General features: G+C 43.1%; 1 long non-coding RNA gene across 1 annotated transcript; it reads right to left on the bottom strand.

The window, feature by feature from the left end:
- Nucleotides 1-18,568: 18,568 nt before the first annotated feature.
- On the bottom strand, nt 18,569-19,591 carry LOC126992350 (uncharacterized). Its single transcript, XR_007746493.1, has 3 exons — nt 19,507-19,591; nt 19,186-19,347; nt 18,569-18,870 (listed from the first exon to the last, which is right to left on the bottom strand). It is a non-coding gene; the product is annotated as an uncharacterized LOC126992350 (long non-coding RNA).
- Between the last annotated feature and the right edge of the window lie 2,749 nt (nt 19,592-22,340).

Raw genomic sequence — 22,340 nt, 5'->3', positions numbered from 1 at the left:
TCGGGTGCGGCTGTGTGCTGACTCGACTCACTGGGGCAGGAAAAGCCGCGCGCTGAGGTCAGCGTTTGCTTGCTGTGTCCGATACCGTTCACTGCCCCCACACACTGTCACTGAAGCTACGTTTGAGAGAGAGATATAACAATGCGAAGTAGTTCGTAACCACGCTGCACATCATTTAAGTTAATAACTTTTGAGCGTTACTTTTTTTTTTACGTGGTTAACAACGAGGCGGCCACCAGCCACCATGCATTTTGTTATGTTATATTAGAGATAACACCTATAGAACACTTCGGAGAGGTCCGTAAACCGCTGTTCACCATTTTTGTTAACGATTTTTAAGTGTTTACTTTTTAAGTTGTATATTTAATGTTTAATGTAGCGTGTTACGTTTAAGTTTAAGGCGCGAACTGTTATCTCACGTGAGGTCCGGTATACCGTTGCCTGCTTTCACAAGTTGATTGTAGTAAGGTGAGATAACACAATAGCCTTTTTAGTTAAGTGATGTGTGGCCGAGCGGTAGCCGTTATAAGTTCACTTTAGTTCACTTTAGTTCTCTCTCTCAGGTTAATACAAATACCAAATGTATTTTAACTATATTAACAGTTGTACTACATAAGGTTTACAGTTTACGAGAGCGAGACGCACGAAATCAGAGACAGCCACACCGCTGCAGGGCGCGGAGCGGCGGAGCACCGCTCGCCTGCCCGTCACCCGTCTTCTCTCCCTTCTCCGCGTTGTTCGCCCGTTGTATTTGCTTGTAGTTCGTCCGGAAGGGTGTGGGTTCCGGTTGATGACTGTTGATGAAAGTCATCATTTACTGATCCTAGTGTCTGTTCATCACAGCTCCCCACGGCCAAAAGCACGACGTGTTGTTAGACATCCTGTTGTGCGACACCGACCGGGTGTCGCCACACGTACAGTCATACATACACATGTACATTATAATATACACATTACAAAGAGAAACAAGGCTATGGGACTGGAGATTTAGAGATAGGGACAGGCTGCAGGGATGGACGAAGAGAGGAGAGGAAGTGGGTTAAGGAGATGGAGGAAGGAGAGGAAGAGAGAAGAGTAAAGGGTAGGAAGTAAAGAAGAGGAGGAAGTGAGATGGACGAAAAGCGGGAAGAGGTAAAGGGTACTGAAGGCAAAGAAGGGCAGAAGAGGAAAGGGGAGTGATGTAAGAGAGGCGAGAGAGGAGAGAAAGGAGAAGGAGGGGTTAGGGAGACTGGAGGGAGGGGTAAGAGGGGAGAGGGAGAGAGAGAGAGAGAGAGAGAGAGAGAGAGAGAGAGAGAGAGAGAGAGAGAGAGAGAGAGAGCGAGAGAGAGAGAGAGAGAGAGAGAGAGAGAGAGAGAGAGAGAGAGAGAGAGAGAGAGAGAGAGAGAGTAATAATAATAATAATAATAATTTTATTTCCACTAGAAGTGGTTATTCTTACATTCAAATACGGAGTTACATGATCATATTTCTGGGCCTTCCCTTCTACGATTTTGGCAGCGAAGTTCTGTAGTTTCTGTACTTTAGTTAGCAGCGTATTGTTAGTTGTCCCCCATATAGTATTACAATAGTTTAGTATACTTAATACTAGTGACTCTACCATAAGCTGCCTTGTGGGTTTATCAAAACATTGTTTTATTCTATTTGCATACATAAGTGTTCCTTGGATTTTCTTACTGATTTCGGTTAGATGGTGATCAAACACTAAATATTGGTCTATATACAATCCTAAATTCTTTACATTGTTTGAGGGTTCGATCTTACTATCCTGGAAGAGAATGGTTGTGTTATCAGGTATTCTTGATATTAGTTGTCTGCTTCCTATAAATATACATTGGGTTTTCTGGGTGTTTAACATTAGACCATTTTTATTAAAGTACACCATGGCTTTGCTTAGGGTGGTTTCAACTTTTTTCACTAGTAGATTTATATCCTTCAGTGGCCCACTATGGAGAAACTGTGTGTCGTCTGCATATTGTATCAGTGTGCAGTCGTCGAAGTATTCATGCATATCGTTTACATAGAGTGTAAATAATATAGGCCCTAAAATGGAGCCTTGTGGAACGCCATATTGTAGGTTTGCCTTTGTGGAGAGATGGTTTTGTAGGCGTACTGTCTGTGTTCTGTTCGATAAGTAGTCTTTGAACCAAAATGTGTCTACTTTAACATTTGAGAGTTTGTGGAGGAGAATCTTATGGCTAACACTATCAAATGCTTTTGATAGGTCACAAAGTGTAAGCAGCGATAATTGCTTGGTGTCCATATTGTCGTATAGTTTATCGGTGACGGCCGTGAGTGCAGTGCTGGTTGAGAGGTGGGGGCGAAAGCCATGTTGAGTGTCGGACAAGTGTTTGTTATTTTCAGGGTATTTAGTTAATTGGTTTGCAACTATTTTTTCTATAACTTTAGAGAAGATAGGTAATAGGGATATTGGGCGATAATTACCGGCATTACTCACGTCGCCAGCTTTATATAGGGGGGTAACTACAGCGTTTTTCCACTGTGAAGGAAAGATGCCGGTAACAATAGAAGTGTTTATTATTTGAGTCAAGTAATATGCGGTAATGAAGAGAGAGTCCTTGAGGAAACGAAGAGGAATACCATCGGATCCAAATGATTTTGTTTCGTGCAAGCTCTTTATCGTTAAGATGAGTGTGTCAGTGTCTGTGGGTGTGGGGCGAAAGAGTGTACCGTTTTCTTCGTGTGTGGTCTGCGAGGTGTCTGTCGTGTATGGCATTTTCCACTGGGAGACTGTTTTGTATGTTTAATAGCGTAGATTGTGTCTTTTCGTATGTGTTTTTTCCCACGTTAGCAAAAAAAGTATTAAAATCTTCACACAAAGTTTCTGAGCTGCCAGGTATTTGATTGTGTGAGCTGTTCTTTTTACTGGGAATTAATTCTTTTACAACTTTCCAGGTGGCAGACGTATTACCTTTGCAATCTTTGAGTTGGGACTGATAGTAATTATTTTTGGACATATTAATTAGGGTTTTTACGCGTTTCTTCAGGTATCTGTACCTATCTTGTAGTATTTTATCTTTTCTGTTGTTTTTGAGGTTACGTTGTGTTGTATTTCTGAGATTTATACATTCATTAATTTCATTGTTGATCCAGGGAGCAGGGGGCCGTTTTATTTTACGTGTTACCATTGGAGCAAGGTTGTCTAAGCATCTGGTGAACACTGAAGTTAGTATGCTCACTTGGTCATTAACATTATCCGTGTTTAATATTTGATTCAGTTCGGTGACGTTGTTTAGCAGGCTTTCGCAGAATTTATCTTTGTCATATACCTTTAAGTCTCTGAATGTTTTTACAACTGGTATTCGTTTTGGCTTTTTCATATTGACTGTGGCTGTGATAAGCTCGTGATCAGCGATAGGGTTAGGGATTACGTCACTGTGTAATATGAGGTCAGGGTTATTGGTTATTATTACATCCAGTAGTGTAGCAGTAGTGGGGTTAGTCGTGGGTTTGCTTATTAGTTGTGCTAGTTTATTATTCTTTAGTAAGCGTGAGAGTTTGCTGGTAGGCGAGAGAAGGTCGTCATTTAGATCGCCAAGTACTAAGAATGTTTTTTTATGAAGCATAATAGATCGTATAGTTTCAGTTATATGATCATATGAATTAGCGAGAGCCTTTGGGTGTCTGTAAATACATCCTACTATGACAGATGGTAATTTCCTGCACTGCACTCGGACCCATATGTCTTCAGTCCCTGTTTGTTTAGTTATTTTAGTGTCTATTATTTCAGAAGCAAGGGTATCACTAACATAGAGACAGACACCTGCACCTCGGCCACCGTCGCACCTGAACACTTTATAATTGGGAATATTGATGTATGTGTCGGGAGTGTAAGGGGAGAGCCATGTTTCGCTGACGCAAAGAATATCTGTATTTCTGTCACTCATTAACATTTTTATTTCATCAAAGTTTGCGAGTAGGGATTGGCCATTAATGTGATCTATGGTTAGACAGTCCTTGGAGTGTTCAGAGTTGTTAGGGTTTTCACTGCTGGCTTCACCTTCAGAGAGAGAGAGAGAGAGAGAGAGAGAGAGAGAGAGAGAGAGAGAGAGAGAGAGAGAGAGAGAGAGAGAGAGAGAGAGAGAGAGAGAGAGAGAGAGAGAGAGAGAGAGAGAGAGAGAGAGAGAGAGAGAGAGAGAGAGAGAGAGATTTACATAGATTTACATAGAAAATCAGACCACAGAGACCCCATGGTCCAGACTTGGTGGTCTGTCCTTAAACCTAAGTGATTTTACTGTTGCTGTTAGATAAGACACACACACACACACACACACACACACACACTCAGAGCAAAAAAATACATCGCTCCTCTTAGACCCAACGTGTTTAATTAAAAGTTTCATTGTCCAAATGGACTAACTTTTCGCTCGAATATTTTTTTCCCTCACTCGGCGCGCACTCACACTTGAAACCACGTATAAACACACACACACACACACACACACACACACACACACACACACACACACACACACACACACACACACACACACACACAGATGGAGTAGGTTCTGAAAGAGGTTGAAACTTGGATATCGTGCAAGGATATCGTGTGACTCTTCCTAAACAATTCGTCTTCACTACTTTTCTAACTCAAGAAATAATAAAAAAAAATAAAGGAAAAATCTGTGATGAGCTATTAGGAAAAAGATCAGGAGGAAGAAGAGGAAGAAGAGGGAGGAAGTGAGAGGGGAAGAGGTTTTAAATTCACACAAAAATGAGTTGGTAGTGATAACAAGTTACGTAATGCTAAGAGTGTGTGTGTGTGTGTGTGAGAGAGAGAGAGAGAGAGAGAGAGAGAGAGAGAGAGAGAGAGAGAGAGAGAGAGAGAGAGAGAGAGAGAGAGAGAGAGAGAGAGATTTACATAGATTTACATAGAAAATCAGACCACACAGACCCCATGGTCCAGACTTGGTGGTCTGTCCTTAAACCTAAGTGATTTTACATTAATCAGAAGACTCCAAAACGTTGCACTTCTACTCTAGTTGATATTAGGTTGAAGGAAGTGACGGTCGAGCTTATTTTTGAAGGAGTCAATCGTGTTACACTGGACCACTGATGGTGGAAGCTTATTCCATTCTCGCACTACAACGTTGGTGAAGAAAAATTTTGTGCAGTCTGAATTTACTTGTCTACATATGAGTTTTACGCCATTGTTCCTCGTGCGCAGACTGTCATCGATCATACACAATGTTGATCTGTCTACATTCGTGAAACCATTAAGTATTTTAAAACATTCGATCAATTTTCCTCGGAGGCGACGTTTCTCAAGAGGGAACATGTTAAGGGTAGAAAGCCTTTCTTCGTAGGATTTGTTGCGCAAGGAAGGGATAATTTTCGTTGCCCGACGCTGAACACCTTCTAATTTAGCAATATCCTTTGCATGGTGGGGGCACCAAAACTGTACCGCATATTCCAAGTGGGGTCTGACTAAACTGTTGTAGAGCGGGAGTATTACATCTTTATTCTTGAATACAAAGTTTCTTTTAATGAAGCCCAACATTCTGTTCGCTTTATTTGCTGCATCGATGCATTGCTGTGAGAATTTGAGGTTTGACGCGATTTTGACCCCCAAGTCTTTGACGCATTGAACGCTTTTGAGTTTAACGCCGCTCATTTCGTATTCGAACTTCTTATTCCTCGTTCCAACTTGAAGGACCTGGCACTTGTCTACGTTAAAGAGCATCTCCCATCTATCCGACCAAGCTGAAATTTTGTGCAAATCCTCTTGGAGGCTTTGCCTGTCTTCATCAGTGAGAACCGAGTTACCAATCTTTGTGTCGTCTGCAAATTTACTAATGCGGTTATTGAGTCCAACATCCACGTCGTTGATGTAAATAATGAAGAGCACTGGGCCAAGGACCGAGCCCTGAGGGACGCCACTAGTGACAGGCGCCCACTCTGAGTTAAATCCGTCAATCACTACTCTTTGTTGTCTGTTGCTCAACCAATTCGCGATCCATTGGTTTACTAGACCGTCAATACCTATTTGCTTTAATTTGTAAAGTAATTTATGATGCGGGACTTTATCAAACGCTTTCTGAGAGAGAGAGAGAGAGAGAGAGAGAGAGAGAGAGAGAGAGAGAGAGAGAGAGAGAGAGAGAGAGAGAGAGAGAGAGAGAGAGAGAGAGAGAGAGAGAGAGAGAGAGAGAGAGAGAGAGAGAGAGAGAGAGAGAGAGAGAGAGAGAGAGAGAGAGAGAGAGAGAGAGAGAGAGAGAGAGAGAGAGAGAGAGAGAGAGAGAGAGAGAGAGAGAGAGAGAGAGCCAGAGGGCCATTTCCGTGTCTCAGTGGGCTGCCGCACAATCGCCCGCTCGGATGAATGTCAAATAAGGAAGAAAAGGAATGTGTGTGTGTGTGGCGGACAAGACAGGAGGAGGAGGAGGAGGAGGAGGAGGAGAAGGGGAAGAAGAAACGTGGAATCATGGAAGACCAGGCGAGATAAATCCAGTATCCTTACATAACAAGGCTGCCTGTTTTTTGTTTTTGTTTTTATTTAGGGAGTTCGTCAGGTTCTTTAGTGCCTTCAAAACAAACAGAGACAGACACAGAAACAGACAAACAGACAGACTAAAAAAAATCATCTGTTTCCATTTTTTTCATAGATTTCTTATTTTATTCATTTTTTCTTAACTTTTTCCTTCTCCTTATCGTTATCATTCGCTATACATACATGTGGAAGGTTTAGTTTAGTCAGTGTTTCTGGTATAGGTGATAGACTAAAAAATAGATCCACTGTAAAAAGATCAATAATTCCTGCAATGCCTAAGAACAGCTAAATGGATGTTGATATGTTATGCTTGTGTCTTAGTGTTCTAGTAAAGTTGATTAAGTAAAGCGCAACGATATAACGGACGATGTAGGGTTTTTTTTCCAGTGGCGGATGACTTCGAAAAAAAAATCCTACCACTGTCTTTCCTGCCTCGCCTCGCTGTAACATCTTAACTGTTATTTCTATTCCTCAGGTTAGTTTGGAGCTCAGAAAAAGCGCAGAATAATCGACGTTGCTGTAATTGATCAGGTGTTAAAATACCTGCATCATATTCTCCTGCCTTCGTCTCATTTCCAAGGTAACGAAGGTGCAAAATAGTTGATCATTCCTTGTTATTGTTCGTTAGTAGTTAGTATTTGTTAGTATTTGCAAGAGGAGGAGGAGGAGGATGAGAATGAGTAACTATGGATAGTGGGAAAAAGTTAAGGATATGGAAAAAAAAGGAAAATGACAAGAGGAAATGAATTAGAAATGAATCGAAAAATGAATCTAGGAAAAATAAAATAATGAAGACAGACGATTTTCTAGTGTATATATGTCTGCCTATCTATCTGTATGTCTGTCCCTATTTTTTCACACACACACACACACACACACACACACGCTGGGACAAACCATTATGACGCTATTTATCATCGAACCTGACTGTAAATTCTCACCAACATTAACTATATCCCACTTGGCTTTGATTTAGTGTCTGTTGTTTGTTTTTCTGTAGTACCATTCAGTAACGAAGACTATTGACGTTATAATTGTACTGGAGAGTGGAGAGGGGAGGGAGAGGGAGTGGGAGGGAGGGGAGAGGAGAGTGGGAGTGGGGAGTGGGAGTGGGAGAGGGAGGGAGAGGGAGGGAGTGGGAGAGGGAGGAGGAGAGGAGAGGAGTTAGGGGAGTGAGAGAGAGAGAGAGAGAGAGAGAGAGAGAGAGAGAGAGAGAGAGAGAGAGAGAGAGAGAGAGAGAGAGAGAGAGAGAGAGAGAGAGAAAGAGAAAGAGAAAGAGAGAGAGAGAGAGAGAGAGAGAGAGAGAGAGAGAGAGAGAGAGAGAGAGAGAGAGAGAGAGAGAGAGAGAGGGCAAAAGTATATAAGGACAGACAGAAGGAAGAAAAAAAGAAAGAAAGAATGAGAGAAAAAAGAAAGAAAGAAAGAGAGGTATAAGAAAAGAAGACTAAAAGGAACGAAAGAAAGAAAGAAAGAAAGAAAGAAAGGAAAACGAACACAAAGCAACAAACAAACAAACAGAGAATATTTATGTTTGCATGGTGAAGTATATACATAATTAGTTAACCTTCTGCATCTTAGATAATACACAAAAAAAAACAATAATAATAAGAGTTAAGAGAAAATGACAAAGCTAAATGAAGGACAAACTAATCCCATATTTTTCTTTTTATCGTTTTCGTTCCGCACAAAATCGTAACGGTCGTGGAAGATTAATAAACGACGTGAATCATTACTTAACACAAAACCCTTAAAGGAACAGGACGCTAATTACTTTTCAGACCTTTGTTCACTACTGACTGAGAAAGGGAAGGAGAGAGGGAGGAGAGAAGGAAGGAAGGAGATAGGGAGTAGAAAAGAGAGGAAGGATGGAGAGAGGGAAGGAGAAAAGAGAGAGAGAGAGAGAGAGAGAGAGGAGAGAGAGAGAGAGAGAGAGAGAGAGAGAGAGAGAGAGAGAGAGAGAGAGAGAGAGAGAGAGAGAGAGAGAGAGAGAGATAGAGAGAGAGAGAGAGAGAGAGAGAGAGAGAGAGAGAGAGAGAGAGAGAGAGAGAGAGAGAGAGAGAGAGAGAGAGAGAGAGAGAGAGAGAGAGAGAGAGAGAGAGAGAGAGAGAGAGAGAGAGAGAGAGAGAGAGAGAGAGAGAGAGAGAGAGAGAGAGAGAGAGAGAGAGAGAGAGAGAGAGAGAGAGAGAGAGAGAGTACAGCAGGGTAGACTCAACACACACCATCCATTAGCAAGGCACAAAACATACCATTACCTTTACATTTACCTGTTAATTAAGTTTACCTTCCATACACCTGTCTATTGCACAACACCTTTACTTTCCCCTCTCTTGCGCGTATCATTTATCTCGCGCTCCTCCTGTTGTTTATCTTCCTATCATTCCTTCACTGCTCACTTCCACATAAATATTATCATTCCCTCCCTTTCCCGTTTTTCTCTTCTCTCTTCTCTAATGTACCTTTCTCCATATCTAATCCTCCCTCTTTCTTCACCTCCTCCTCGCCTTGTTTTTCTAATTTTTCTAGTCTTTTTATCTTCCTTTCTCAACATTGCATTTTCATTTTTTTTTCATCCCCTGCCTTTCTTCCCTTTTGTACCTTTCATATTCACCTCCTTGTCTCTCCTTTCAGTTCCCTATCCTTTCCATTTTCATCTTACTTTTTTCTCCTTTTTCACGTGGTCACTTCTCACACAATCCACAATTCACTCCCACCTGCTTGGACCGCTTGGACCGCCCTTCCTTCCAGCTCCCTTAGTCGTCTTTCCAATATATAATCATCCTCTTACACCCCCACCTTATTTTCTTATCTCCCTCTTAATCCCTTCGTCTCTCCGTTCAGCTTCAGTTCCTCTGACGTGCCTCCTTCTTCTTGTGTCCCCTCAATTCGGTAACTTGCCCCTTCTCACCAATTCATACCCTTCACCTCCTCCTCCCACGTCTTCCAGCTTGCTTATTCATCTTTCCAATTCCCAACCTCCACATTGCCTGTTTCGGAATATCGACGTCGAGCACGTAGCAACTCACCATTATGGCGAAGATTGAGGGATACATCATACACGCACGTTGCATAACTAAGTCGGTTTCATTCTTTAGCCTGTTCAAAAGTAAGGGATGGACTACACTGCATACTATTTGTGCTGCTTCTCGAGAAAAATAGTAAACACTATTGTTTTCTTTAAAAAAATATCTCAGCTTTAAAGGTCTACAAAGCTACGTGTGCCAGTCTTTCCTCTCCAGGGCCCGGGGTGGCCCAGGCTCACTGGGGTCGCATGGAGAGGCTGCGGTGCCCAATCATGTGTACTAGGATGCCGGACAGATGACCGCCCCGAGGCTGCCGGCGAGTGGAGGGTTGGACTTAATGACCAGGGAAGTTTGCCCTATACTTAGCGGCCGTGGAGCTCTTTGATTGCCGGGGTTGTTGCGCCATCCCTGCGTGTATCGCCGAGGGAGGAGGGAATCTCCGCCACGATTAGCATAACAGAGGAGTCGGTCAAGTGTAAACGCGCCACCTCAGCTGTCTGCTAGCGGCGGTGTACTCGTGTTTTGTATTGCTTTCTGGGGCCGAGTTCCTACAATACTTTTGTTCCCTAACATTAATGTCATCACAATGCTTCTGAAAACACTGTATTACCTCAATTACTATTTCCATAAATAAATGGCCGCCATCAAGTATAGCAGAGTGGTAGGGCGACGCCTTGGATGCGCTGCGTCAGCCCTCACTCTTTACAATCCTTCTAGTTCATTTCTCACGTAGTTTTAATTAATTCCAGCCGAATACTCACAGAACGTGCCTCGTGTGACACACTTGTTAGCTCACTGAACAGCGTCCCTCCTAACTAGCCTTGATATTTTCAGTGAGCCAATTCGTACGCGTGATGTCACTCGTCGCCGTGCAGGGCAGCTCACCGCCAGTGATTGTAAACACTTCCTGTCCAACCTTGAAACTGATATCTACATTCCGCGTTTCTTTAACAGTAGTTTATGCCACTTGATATTTTTGACACCAGTAATGACATACTTTTGGCAGTGTTGTAAAGTGTTTTCCCATTAAAATGACTCTATTTTTAAGTGATTTGCTGTCGAGTTTACGAAGAAAAGTAAGGTGAATTGAAACCTGCGGCATAGCCAGAATCTTGACTTTAAAGCCCAACGATTGCAAAAAAGTAACAAAATAACTTACAGTTCCAGGTAAGATTAAGATGCAGGAAAAAGGGATACAGGAATTATCAAGTTTCGAATCCTGCCGTGGCCGGTCGGCGTGCAACTCACCCAGCTGTTCATTCCACCTTTCGGGATGGTTGATCAATGGGCACCTGGGGAAACCTGGGGAAGCCAAACTGAGATACCTCGGATGTCACGCTGGCTCGTGTCCCGCGGTGATGGGTTCGTAGCCACTACAGGCTCAAGGACCAATGCGACGGATATGTCCCCAAATATACCTTACTTCTATGTAGCCATTTATGCCTGATTTGTACCGAGATGTGTGAATTAATCCCGGAATACGTGCACTCGCGGCGGTGAAAATCAACTTCAGGGCATAATGATATGTACGAGAAGTGTGAATACTCTTGCTGGGTGTTGTCTTCAGCCTCCCGGGTGTGACGTGAGCCGCGCATCGCAGGGATAGGAGATTGTCAGCTCGTCAGTGCATCTTAAGACTAAATGAATAAAAGTATCAGTGTATCTTTAACTTAGTAACTTACTGTCGAGAGAGAGAGAGAGAGAGAGAGAGAGAGAGAGAGAGAGAGAGAGAGAGAGAGAGAGAGAGAGAGAGAGAGAGAGAGAGAGAGAGAGAGAGAGAGAGAGCATCCTATCATCGTGTACTACCACAAAACTCATTCTTCGCGATCCTCCATGAATTTTTAATGAATTTCTTTTCTCCTATTTTGGGCAATCCTAGTCACAGGGCGCCTCGTTTGTTTGTTTTCCGTCCCGGGATGGCCTGGCATAAGGGGCGGGGCGGGTGTAGAGCGGTGCCGGGAGGAGCGGTGCCGGGGGGGGGGAGGTTAGTGGTCGGCGGGGTAGGGCGAGAGTTGGTGTCGGAGGGAGGGTGGAGCTTTGGGTGGACGATGGGTGGAATTTATTAGTGGGAGGAAGTGGATGCTGTGGACGGGTAGACGTTGGCGAAGGGATGGAAGAAGGGAGAGACTGATAGTGGAAGATGTAAATAAACGTAGGGTGGAGGTTGTTGGTGGAGGGATGGATGGATCGGTGGAAGGTGGTGAAGTGAGAGTGATGGTCGAGAAGCCGTAGCGATCGCGTAAAAAAATAAATAAATAAATAAACATGAAACCACTGTTATCCAAGAAATCTAGTCCTTGTTATGCCACGCTAGGGCTTCAGGAAAGGCATGCTCAGGTAAAATGTTTTCCGTACATTTCCAGGTAGGCACACCTCTAGGAAGCCAGGGGTACGGACGCCCTCCGCTGCCTGAAGCTACAACTTCCTTAACTTATTTCAAGCCATCATCGCTTCGCTTGGGCAGAAAAAAAGGGCCTAGCAAACCACGGAGCCTTGGTGTGGAGGCAGTTTTCCACCTATACGCTTTATTATCGTCCGCCTCCTTCCACGTAGGTCATATCAGAAACCGATGTTACTGTTGTGATTTTAACCAATGCATGGGAACATTGATATAGTCCTGATAAAGTTTACATATTTCGTTTTAATATTATTTCATTATTATACTTAATAAAAATTTTCAACTTTCCAGTGTAGTGTCTTCTCTTATGAGAGCTAATTGGTCTGGTGCGTACAAATTGGCAAACATATCCCACTGCAAGACTCCACTGAGCGCACACGACGCCCCAGGACTGCGTAGCGACAGACTATACGCATCAGATCGTTACTTCTACGTACAGACAACTAAACACCAAATGGCGGGAAGCACACAGCTCCTGGCATTGTTGGGAGGCTTTCAAATTGGTCAGGAAGATGACACTTGAAATAAAAAGCGGTCGCAGTACGAAAACATTAACACTGATTTTCTGGACTCCTGAGGCAGGGGCGGGGCGGGGCGGGGCGGCGCGTCACCTGCCCCATACATGTGTTGGGGTGCCAGGGAGGGGCGGCGAGGCCCATAATATCTCACCGCTGAGGCTCCCCGCTGTGACCACCAAATACCTGGACAAATTGTTTCCAGTAGGCCTGTCGGGGGCGCAGTCGGTCATGGGCACAGGCGGTGGTATCTCTACGCCGGGGCTGGACGACGAGTAATTAGCTCATAATTGCTGCTGATAACGGTAACGAAGCAATCATGACGAGAGGCGTTACCTGCTAAGTGGTCTCTCGCGTACCTCTTGTGATATGATGATAACACCCACACGCACGCACGCACATGCCCGCAGTTACACACGCACACACACACACACATAAAAAAAATATAAAAAAACGCTCCCTTGGTGTTGTGGTTAAATTCTCAGTCTGCCATCACAGTATATCGAGGTTCGAGCCTTTCTCAGGTCGAAAGCTGCTTCTGCTGACAAGGATTGGCTGCTGTCCCCTCCGGAGGAAGGGAGATGAAGGGACTGGTAGGCGAGGTCCCACGTATACTCAAAGGTCAGTTAAATGAGATTAAAGCTCTGGGAGGTATCGATTGGTCTTCAAGAGTCCATCACGTGATCAGACCGTGAGTAACACACACACACACACACACACACACACACACACACACACACACACGATTACACACACACACACACACACACACACACACACACACACACACACACACACACACAAATATAGTACTTTTAATTGAGTGGTATATAACAATGCTTAAGAATAACAATGTTTTGGTATAAAACTAAAACGTTCTAGCTCTCTTCGCAGAAACTGTTTTTTGGAACAATCAAATTTTACATAAATGCCTAAGCTGAAATTGTTTTCCAGACGGACTGGCAAGAGAAACGCCAAGGCATCTCCATAGCCACCCTGCCCTAAAATTACATCATTGAGACGGCCACACGGCGCCCATCAAGTCCAAGGCCACGGCCGCCCTGTATCCCGCCGCCCTGACCCGTGGCCGCCGCCGCTCCTTGTCAACACACGCCTCAGGCACGTCGGTGGAATGCCTGGTACTCAAGCATGTCCGGCCTGACCTGAATGAGGCAGAGAACACATACTGGCCATTCCGTAACACACTGGGATGCATTCATCAACGTCGTAGCATATAAAATTACCGGAAAAACACGCACCCACGTCGACAATTACACTCATTGGCATTATTTATGGCATAACTTTACACTCTAATGTAACTTTCAGTTCTAATTTGGGATTTTTACATAAACTGGAGTTAATGGAGCTGTAAGCTGCCCTGTCAATGCCACGATATTCTTAGTATATTTACCTCTGTCATGCCTAAACTCCGGAGCATGGCCCGGCTGATGCGTGTTTGCTTACTTGACAACCGCCCTTTGTTCCGCCTACTGAAGGGTATCTCACAAACTCTGGCCGCCAGACTTATGAGAGGCAGCGCCAGTAATAGTACAGCACTGGAGACAACATGCGGAATTTTATGTCATACACGGAATGAAAACTATTTACCCAAGAAAAACTCATCGCTAATATGCAAAAATATAGCTTCAGCACCATTGCGATGTACAGTAAGATGTAAAGACGTCCAATTTTGAAACTTTAATAACCATGTGCTAAGACAGAAGAATCGAATTGCCGATGAAAAACGAGTTTATTGCATTTTTTTTTTACACAAGGTGACTAGAGGAAACAACTCAAGGCCAAAAAAAGTAACAAATTCACATGTAAGTGTAAACATGATTAAGTGAATAACAAAGGAATACTTCTATGTGACAGAGAAAGATACGTCCAAAGAAATGTTCTTTAATTAGTGTTCTGGCGGTCTTATATGATGGTACACAACAGTGGAGGACGAATAAAAAAAAAAAAGCATTATGGAGAAAATAAAGGCCGGCAGGAGTATCATGACGGAGTTGAGTTGACCACAAGATACTAGACACTAACGATAGGATATATTATGCATGAGTAAGTTACGTTATGCGCCAAAAAATTATAAGTACATAAATTAAGAGTCTGCAAGAGGCCAGTAGGCTTAAACAAGGCGACTCCTGTAAACCTAACCCCACGTAACCTAACTATCCAAGACAAAAACAACAACTTATATTGAAATGTTAAAAAAAGGAGAAAGAAGCCCCGTTAGACACACGATGAGAAACAATGAACTCATAAGGAAAAGTGAAACAGACCAACAACAGGCAGGGATGAGTAACGGGAGGAGGGTCTCGCCACGACACGCCGAGAACGCAACTGAATGCCCAACAATGCCATGTGCCCCCCGGCCTGCCCTCGCCCGCCTGCACGCACACCACATACATACCCACACACACACACACACACACACACACACACACACACACACACACACACACACACACAGACATTGAGAAGAAGAGGAAGCGAAGGAAATACAGGTGAAAAAGGAGATAATGCCTTGTCAAGATGAAGAGACTAATAGTTATAATCTGTGGTGGAGTGTGCGGAAGCGAGGGGAAGAGAGAGAGGGTCGGAGATCACTAGAGGGCTGGAGGAGGAGAAAGAGAAGAAGGAGGAGGAGGAGGAGATGGAGGAGGAATAGTAGGAGATGGAGAAATGGGAGAAGAAAGAAAGAAACGAGATGGAAAATGGTAGCGTGAGAAGGGAGCGTGCAAAGAGAGCAATGAAGAGGAGGTAGAGTGAGTTCAAAGGGCAGGGTTGAAGAGGAGGAGGAAGAGGAGGAGGAGGAGGGTGGCAAGCAGGGCAAGGAGGAAGAGGAGGTGGTGGAGGAAGAGAAGGAGGGCAAGTAGAAGGAGAAGGAGGAGGAGGAGGTGGGGGAGAGCGCTGGCCATTTCAATAATGCAAGGAGGGTGTCGCTTGGTATTTAGCCGCTGCTGCGTCGGGAGTGTCAGCGGCCTGGGCAAAGGGGTGGCGTGTCTGTGCTGCGGCTGTGGAGAGGGCAAGGCTGTGTGCTGTGCCGCGGTGTTTAAGCTCGACTTCAACACAGCAATACTCTCCACAACACTGCTTTTTTTCTTTTTTTCTTGTTCTTCCTCAATTTTCTTCTTTGTCTCCTCGTTTTCCTCCTTCTCCTCCTCCTTATCTTCCAAAGCATATTTTCTTTTTTTTATTGTTTATTTTTCGTATTTTTCTGTTAAGTTCTTCCTCATCTTCTTGTTTTGGCTTTTTCATCTCGCTATTCATCCTTTTATTTTTATTTCCCTTCCGTTTCCTTATTTTCCGTCTTCGTAGCTTGTAAACATGAGGAATGAATCGTCTGCAGGCAATATAAACAATGAAAGGAGGACAGAACGCTAAAGAAAAGAAGCAACAGTAATCGAACATATGTACCGTACGTGTATCTTCATTAGCTCGATTATCCTCATTAGAAAGCAGAGTTTTTAATGATGAGTCTTCCAATTACAGACAGTCTTCCAGGTACAGAGGTCATCTCTCTCTCTCTCTCTCTCTCTCTCTCTCTCTTGTTTCTTCTTTCAATTTCTCCTCCTCCTCTTCCTCCTCTCCCTGGTGTTGAGATTATTCATTACACAAGTTCATGAACACTCCCTAATCAAGCAGGAAACATGGAAACATGAAAACAAGCATAAGGAGGAGGCGGCGGTAGAGCTCTTTATGAATTTTCTGCTTCTTCTTGTTCCTCTTTTCTTCTTCTTCTTCTTCTTCTTCTTCTTCTTCTTCTTCTTCTTCCTCCTTTCTCCTCCTCCTTGATAAGTAATAACAGACTTATAGAAATGGTTAAGGATTCGTTCCTCACTCAAGTTGTAACTCAACCGACAAGAGAAAACAATCTGCCGGATTTGGTATTAGTAAGCGGACCCGACCTCATTCGCGACTGTGAAAATGGTGAGAAAATTCATGGTTGCGATCACCACTAAATCCGTTTTAATGTCAACATATGTCACAAACTCGTAGACAATCTGTCAGTGATACCAGACTACAAAAATCAAATTTCAACCTAGCCCGTGAGCTGCTTCCTCCTGCGACCTGGGACCAACTTAACCTCACCGACAATACAATCAACAACGTGGAACGACTTCAAAGATAAGCTTTGGGAGTAGAGAAGGCTACAGTGCCTACGAAACCCAGGCGAGTAAATGGTGCCGTAGATCCACCGTGAATGTCCAGAGAATTAAAAAGGGCGGTAAACTTTTTTTTTTTTTTTTTTATATAATCTAATGAAAGAGAATGACACTGCCGAAGCCCGCACACAGTACCACACCAGCCTAAAAGCTTGTCGCACCCTTATTAGAAGGTAATAAACGCAACTATGATGAACAAATAGCGCGCAACATCAAGACCAACTCAAAAAATTATTCACATACATCAGATCGAAAAACATATAACCAATACTGGTCCCCTGACAGACGAGACTGGATCAGTAACTCGGAACAGTAAACAAATGGCCACAATCCTCAACACTAACTTAGCATCCGTATTCACAGTCGAGGACATCGAAACCATTGCTGAGGGCCCTGGCCCGCGGAGAAGTGAAAAAGTATTTGGACAAACTCGACACGACAAGTCAGCGGGGTCTGACAGTTTGTCCCCGCGGTCATTAAAAGAGCTTAAACAACAAATAATTCAATCACTCACTAATATGTTCAACCGGTCAGCTCAACTGAATAAGGTCCCGGAAGACTGGAAGATGGCGAACGTAACACAGATTTTCAAAAAAGGAGACAAAAGTGTTGCATTAAACTACAGGCCCATAAGTTTGACATCAGTGGCAGGAGAAATACTCGAAAAGATCATTAGAGACAAACTTGTTAAGTTTCTAGAAGACAATCATGCAATCTCCGACACCCAGTAAGGCTTCAAAAACAAGCAACAGAAGCGCCGAAGTCTTCCTCAAACTATATTTAGCATTAGTTAGACCTCATCTTGACTATGCGGTTCAGTTTTGGTCACCTTACTATAGAATGGATATCAAAATGTTAGAATCAGTGCAGAGGAGGATGACTAAGATGATTCAGGGGTTGAGAAACTTGCCATACGAGGGAAGACTCAAACAGTTAAACTTGCATTCTCTAGAAAGGCGAAGGGTGCGTGGAGACATGATCGAGGTTTATATATGGATGAATAGCTTTAATAAGGGAGATATTCATAAGGTTTTGTTGGTAAGAGAACAGGGTAGGACACGAAGTAACGGATTTAAACTGGATAAATTCAGATTCAACAGGGACATAGGCAAAAATTGGTTTACCAACAGGGTTGTGGATGAGTGGAATAGGCTTAGCAGTCATGTGGTGAGTGCCAATACAATTGTCACATTCAAAAATAGATTAGATAAATTCATGGACAGCGATACTAGGTGGGGTTAGATACACGGGAGTTTAGGGTCAAAGGAACTGCCTTGTATAGGCCTACCGGCCTCTTGCAGATTCCAACGTTCTTATGTTCTTATGTTATCTGACTGGCGAGATGTCAAAACCGGTGTTCCACAGGGGTCGATGCTGGGACCTGTTCTGTTTTTAGTGTACGTAAATGACATTGACGAGGGGCTATCGTGTAAAATATCGAAATTTGCCGACGACACAAACATAGCCAGCAGAGTCACTACGACAACGGATAAAGAACACTTCCAAGCTGATCTCGATCGTTTGAGCAGTCCCAGTAGCTAAATTATATTGTTTGTTATTGGGTTGTTTATTTATTTATTTATTATGTTGTTTTAATTTGTTTTGTTTTTGTTTTGTCTTGTTTTGCTTTGTTTACTTTGTTTTTTTCTTTTCTTTTCCTTTTCTTTTCTCTTGATGTTTTCTTTTCTTTTCTCTTGATGTTTTCTTTTCTTTTCTTTCTGTTGGTGTTGCTGGCTGTGGATGAGCCTCCTCCTCCCCAGAAGACTCACCCGTCACCCGCCTTGCGGCCCCAGGGGCCGAAAGTTCGATGACTTTTTAGTTATTTTCTTGATATTGTAATTTCATTTTCTTTTCTCGATGATTTAATTTCCTTTCTCTATCCTCTATCTTGACTGTGTGGGTTAGCCTCCTTCTCCCCAGAGGAGATTCACCTGTCACCCACTGGTTCCCCAGGGGCCGAAAGGTGGATGACTTTTCTGTTTGCCTTATCTTGATGTTTCTATCATCCTTTCTGGTGTTCCTGGGTCTGAACGAGCCGCTTTCCTCCCAGAAGAGACTCGCCCATAATTTTGTGATGTTGGTTTGGGCCGAAAGGTGGATGATTCTTTTCATTTCCATTTTCATTTTTCTAGTGTTACTTCTCTGCATTTTCCTTCCGGTGTTACTTCACATTTCTTCTTCTTGTGTTATTTCTCTTCAAATTCCTTCTTCTTGTGTTACTCTTTTCAAATTCCTTCTTCTGTGTAACTCTTTTCAATACCTTCTTCTGTGTAACTCTTACAATACCTTCTTGTGTTTAACTATTTCAATACCTTCTTCTGTGTAACTCTTTTCAATACCTTCTTCTGTGTTACTCTTTTCAATTAATCCTTCTGTGTAACTCTTTTCAATACCTTCTTCTGTGTTACTCTTTCAATACCTTCTTCTGTGTCTTTTCAATACCTTCTTCTGTGTAACTCTTTTCAATACCTTCTTCTGTGTAACTCTTTTCAAAACCTTCTTCTGTGTTACTCTTTAAATACCTTGTTCTGTGTAACTCTTTCAATACCTTCTTCTGTGTTACTCTTTTCAATACCTTCTTCTGTGTTACTCTTTTCAATACCTTCTTCTGTGTTACTCTTTTCAATACCTTCTTCTGTGTTACTCTTTTCAATACCTTCTTCTGTGTTACTCTTTTCAATACCTTCTTCTGTGTTACTCTTTTCAATACCTTCTTCTGTGTTACTCTTTTCAATACCTTCTTCTGTGTAACTCTTTTCAATACCTTCTTCTGTGTTACTCTTTTCAAAACCTTCTTCTGTGTTACTCTTTCAATACCTTCTTCTGTGTTACTCTTTCAATACCTTCTTCTGTGTTACTCTTTCAATACCTTCTTCTGTGTTACTCTTTTCAATACCTTCTTCTGTGTTACTCTTTTCAATACCTTCTTCTGTGTAACTCTTTTCAATACCTTCTTCTGTGTTACTCTTTCAATACCTTCTTCTGTGTTACTCTTTTCAATACCTTCTTCTGTGTTACTCTTTTCAATACCTTCTTCTGTGTTACTCTTTTCAATACCTTCTTCTGTGTTACTCTTTTCAATACCTTCTTCTGTGTTACTCTTTTCAATACCTTCTTCTGTGTAACTCTTTTCAACTTCCTTATTCTTGTGTAACTCTTTTCAAACTCCCTCTTCTTGTGTTACTCTTTTCAAATTCCTTTTTCTTGTGTTACTCTTTTCAACTTCCTTCTTCTTGTGTTACTTATATATTATTCTCCCCAACAACCTAGATTGCAAGTAGCGTAAGTTAACAATAGAGTAAAGCAACAGTTAATGTCCGCATGACAGGTGGAGTGAGGTGTGGGTGCAGTAAGGTGACAGGTTACTTGTGCCGTGCCTAGTACCGCCGGTAAAACGAGGATCAAGCCTCCACCTGTGCCCCTGAAACTACACCTCACCCATCGTGAGTATTAGGGGGGATCCTGAGGCTGCCCTGTGCAGGCCACTCGTCCTCTTCCATTCTCCTTGTGTTTCTGTGTTCTTATGTTCTTATGTAATGAAGTCATTTTCCCCCACAGCTTAGGTTACCAGTAGTGTAAGTTAAGGGTAGTAATTTCCTCTTATTTCTCTCTTTACTGTAAAATTTCCATGTCCCATTCCTCCTTAAAGGTACATGGTGTTCTCTTCTAACTATTTCCTGCCGGCACGTTGCCGGAGGGAGAGGTGGGTGGGGAGGACCCTTCATCTTTTCTGTCCTGTCCTATCACACGTAGATTACTAGTAGTAGCGGTAGTAAACAGACACCCTCGCCATAGACCGATAGGTCTTCTGGTGTCTGTTCCTCCTATGTATTCCTATGTATTAGTGGCTGCCGTGATGTATGTCTCTTGCTATCTTCATCCTAGCTTTCAATCCAAGCTGGATGCTGCATCTATGTATGCCAAGATGTCACTTCCTCTCGTGCCCATGACCTTGATCCTACAGAATTTTCCACCATTTGTCTAAGACTTCTGTCATACTCCATATGAGGACAGAAAAGACCCTTGTATGTGGACAGCATGTGTGAGGGGGAATAGAACTGGTGAAAACGATACAAATGCATAACCTCGAAGACACTGATTTAGCAAGAGAGGAAATAAGTTTTCAGTTAATGTTTTGAGTTAAGGATAGACAGAGAATATTTAGTGTAGAGGAAGGGGACTGCTGGAATAGACGATGGAATTTGTTGAGTTGATAGGCGGAGAAATTGACTTTTTCCTCAGAGAGGGAGATAAAATAGTCGTACAGAATACAGGTGCTGATAGGCTTAGGGGAAGACAGTGGCAGGATTACCACAGCATAGATAGACCAGCTTGAAAGGAAACACGAGATAAAAACAGAGGGATAGAATTCCGAACATCTGTTCCCTATTCTATGACAACACTCGGCTGTCCACTTAAACAATAAACTTATTTGGTCTATCCTCAACTCATAATTTCATCTCACCTCTTCCTAAATCAGCTTCTTTGAAGTTGTGTGTTCTGTATTAGTCTTTCAGTTTTTTACCCCTCACAAATGATATCCAGGGGCCTTGTCTGTCCTCGTATGGAGAGCGCATTTCATATAGGAGGGGCTTCACTCACATAGCTGTTTTGGACTCGATGGAGTCAAACTTAAACTCTCTTCTTCTATAGCAAACTCTGCTGCAATGTTGCCCCTCTGTCTTCTACAGACATTTTCATGATGATTGCCCTTCTAAGCTTGCTAACTGCGTGCCTCCACCTCTACTGTGGCCCCTCTCTTCACATAACGTTCTACTCGTCTCTATACTATCCTAATTCCTTATGCAGGTTAACTCCAGAGCAGCCCTCCTTCATCTATTTCCTCCTGCCTATCTAGACACTTCTCCATTTGAAATCAACCACTCTCTTCTGGCCTCTCATTTTTTACTCATGTTGGAACAGAGAGGCAGTGGCTGAATGGTTAGTGTGCAGGTCCTGCGTTCACCAAGTTCTGGACAATGCGGGTTCAAATCTTCTGCTACCACCTGGGATTTTTCAGTCATTGCCAAGTGGCATAAGGCTACCCACGTGCTGTCCTGAAGATCACCTATCAACCCCAACTCTAGAGGAACTGTCCAAGTGAATCAAGAATGAGCTCCGGCGGGCAGCATGAGCCAAGAATAAATGGTGCTGCTATAAACACTTGCCTGCGCCATGACGGGCTTGGGTCGACCACCAGTCCCCTGAAGAAAGCCTACCAGCGCTATAGGCCAGAGTGTAGAGAAAAAAAAAACTTGGCTCGGAGTTTGTCAGCTCTTTTGGGGAACAGTGCCAGATGTTCGACTGGCAACTGGATTGTCCTTACACTGTGTACTACACATCTCTATCCAGATTGGTACAGGTGCTTATTGGAGGGTTGCAACACCTGGCCACACCTGAAAGAAAGTAACACCAATATTAGAATAGCCCTCTACCCTCAACATGCTGCAATGTCATTAAAAACTTTAATTCAGGGGTCGGCAACCTTTGGCACGCGTGCCAGACTCGGCACGCAGAGTGCTTGCCTATGGCACGCCACGTGATTCGAAGAAGCAAAGAAAAAGCTAAAAAACAGAATAATGAGAGAGAGAGAGAGAGAGAGAGAGAGAGAGAGAGAGAGAGAGAGAGAGAGAGAGAGAGAGAGAGAGAGAGAGAGAGATAGTACATCCTTACTTTTATCACAGTTTAAGTTTTCGAACGATTTTAAATCATTCTTTCCTATGATACATT

Source organism: Eriocheir sinensis, unplaced genomic scaffold (genome assembly GCF_024679095.1).
Source record: "Eriocheir sinensis breed Jianghai 21 unplaced genomic scaffold, ASM2467909v1 Scaffold45, whole genome shotgun sequence".
In the NCBI taxonomy this organism is placed as follows: domain Eukaryota; kingdom Metazoa; phylum Arthropoda; class Malacostraca; order Decapoda; family Varunidae; genus Eriocheir; species Eriocheir sinensis.
This window is presented reverse-complemented; position numbering and strand designations above follow the sequence as displayed.